General features: G+C 40.1%; 1 non-coding gene across 1 annotated transcript; it reads left to right on the top strand.

Annotated features, from left to right (window-relative positions):
* The first annotated feature begins 1,281 nt into the window (after positions 1-1,281).
* LOC141682902 (small nucleolar RNA R71) lies at positions 1,282-1,388 on the top strand. The gene has a single exon (XR_012560000.1). It is a non-coding gene; the product is annotated as a small nucleolar RNA R71 (small nucleolar RNA).
* Positions 1,389-2,957: the final 1,569 nt, after the last annotated feature.

Raw genomic sequence — 2,957 nt, forward strand, 5'->3', positions numbered from 1 at the left:
CAGGTAAGTCCAACTGCTTGAAAATTGACAAAGGCATCAGATTGATGCTAGCTCCCAAGTCACATAAGCATCTGTCAAAAGACACTTTCCAATAGTACAGGGAATAGTGAAACTTCTTGGGTCTTTAAGTTTCGGAGGCAACTTCTGTTGCAACACAGCACTACATTCCTCCGTGAGAATGACAGTCTCTAAATCATCTAACTTCACTTTCCGAGAGAGAATACCTTTCATAAACTTTGCATAACTAGGCATCTGCTAAAGAGCCTCTGCGAAAGGTATGTTGATATGAAGTTTCTTGAACACCTCCAGAAACTTCTCAGATTGCTTGTCCAGCTTCTTCTTCTGCAGCCGCTTAGCAAAAGGCAGTGGAGGATAGATCTGTTTCTCCACTGTACTACCCTCGGGAGGAGTGTGCTCAACAGTAGTCTTCCTTGGTTCCACTTCTTCATCCTGCTGCTCTACTTCTTTCTCAGCCCCAGCTTCTTCAATCAACTCTTGAGTTTGTTCAGGATTTGTAACCTTTCCAAACCTCAAAGTGATTGCTTTTACCTGCTCCTTAGCTTCCCTCTTTCCTGGCACTTCAGTGTCACTGGGTAGTGTGCCAGGCCGATGATTTAGCAAGGTATTGGCAATTTGCCCAATTTGATTTTCCAAGGTCTTGATAGAAACAGCTTGACTTTTGCACATAAGCTTCAACTCCTCTAATTCAGATTTTTCATTAGATTGTTGCAGCTGGAGTTGTTGTCTTGGTGCATACTGCGGTTGCTGAAAACCAGGAAGTTGTACTGCTTAGCTGGATACTGCTGATAAGGCTGCTGAACCGCATTCTGAGTGTTTCTTTATCTAAAATTAGGATGATTGCGGTTGTTGGGATGATAGGTGGCTGGCACTGGTTGCTGTAATCGCTGGAAGTTGCTCACAAACTGAGCTGATTCACTAGAAATTTCACACTGATCAGTCTCATGGGCACTAGCACATAGCTCGCAGACACTGGTGATTTGATTAACTCCATAATTAGTCAAAGTGTCCACCTTCATCGTCAAAGCCTTAAATTGGGCAGCTATAGCAGTTGTTGCATCCAACTCCATAATTCCTGCTACCTTTCCCTGAGTCAGTCTCTGGGAAGGATTCTGGTACTCATTAGCAGCCATCATTTCAATAAGTTCATAAGTTTCATCGTAGCTTTTAGCCCACAAGGCTCCTCCTGATGCTGCATCAAGCATGGGTTTAGAAGTATCACCCAATCCATTGTAGAAATAGTTGATAATCATCTAATCAGGCATGCCATGGTGTGGGAACTTCCTTAGCATCTCCTTATATCGATCCCAAGCCTCACGTGGAGATTCTCCTGTTTGCTGAGCAAACTGAGTAATAGCATTCCTGATTGCAGCAGTCTTTGCCATAGGGAAGAATTTAGTGAGAAAATTTTGAGCAAGATCTTCCCAAGTGGTGATAGACCCTGCTGGTAGAGAATATAACCAGCACTTAGCCTTGTCCCTTAGAGAGAGTGGGAAGAGTCGCAGCTTGATAGCATCTTCAGTCACATCATTGAACTTGAAAGTGTCGCAGATCTCGATGAAATCCCTGATGTGCATGTTAGGGTCTTCAGTAGGAGAACCCCCAAACTGAACTGAGTTCTGTATCATCTGAATCATGCTTGACTTGATCTCAAAAGTGTTAGCCCTGATGGCTGGTCTGATGATGCTTGACTGAATGTCATTAATCTTAGGCTGAGAATAGTCCATCAAAGCCTTAGAATTTTCCGCTTGATTACCCATCTCTACTAAAGCTGGTTCTTCAACTTTCTCTTTTTCTTCTACCTTCTTTTCTTCCACGAAAACTTCCTTACTAACTACCACAACTTCTTCCTCGGCTTTATCCAGTGTTCTCTTACGAGTACGCGAACGCGTATGCATACACCCTCGCTAGAGTACATGAAATAAGACAAGGAAACAGATAAGTAACCATGTCCGAGCCAATGAACTTTAACGACCACTGATGGAAAGCACATAAACTATAAATTAACACTGCAGTCCCCGGCATCGGCACCAAAAACTTGTTATTCGCTAAACACACACTAATAATACACGCTAGTATACGAGTTCGCAAGTAGTATAGAATCTCTTCTAGTTCATTCCCACAGAGACTGTATTGGTTAACTAATTAATTCACGCACTTAAGCAAAATGTATGGTTCTTATTTAATGCTAAGACGATAACAAATTGAAGTTGTTTATAACTAAGAATTAAGCTAACAATTATAACTAAGAGAATAAGATTGATTACATTAATATATGACAAACATGGGATTCTAATTTCATTAAATACTTCATTCAATAGCCTTATTGTCTGAACCTTAGCATGCAATGGTGATGACACAAATCAGACAACATGAAACTGATAAACGCCAACTTTCGTTGCACGAGTACCATACTACCAGACATCCACAAAAGAAATAGAAGCTGAATAGACACCAATTATATTGAGACCCTATATGTCTATAGAATTTGACAACATAACGGTTTAAGCACAAGTTATCTATCTTGATTACACAGGGCAAGTAAGATGGTTAAAATTACATATGAATCATGCATAACAATACATTAACCTATGCTAGCATGGCAAGTTCTCAGTCCTTAAATTCACTATCGCTTTATTAAGAATTAACACGCTATCTTATAAGTTCGCGACGCTCATAAGACGAATACGCACAACCAATACTAGGCTATCAATCAATCACCACATACTAAGGCATCGAAACAATTTAACTAAAGAAATCCATAAATAAATCAGCTAGAACCCCACGATAACAATTAGCCCATAATCGGACTCATCATCAACGTGGATTCCGATGAAAGCATGATATAACAAATGTAGTCTTTATAACGAATAATTAAAACCAAGTACAAAACAAGAGTAAGGTTCAAAAGTAAGAAAACTAGCATCCAAATACAACTT

Source organism: Apium graveolens, chromosome 1, assembly GCF_009905375.1.
Source record: "Apium graveolens cultivar Ventura chromosome 1, ASM990537v1, whole genome shotgun sequence".
In the NCBI taxonomy this organism is placed as follows: Eukaryota; Viridiplantae; Streptophyta; class Magnoliopsida; order Apiales; family Apiaceae; genus Apium; species Apium graveolens.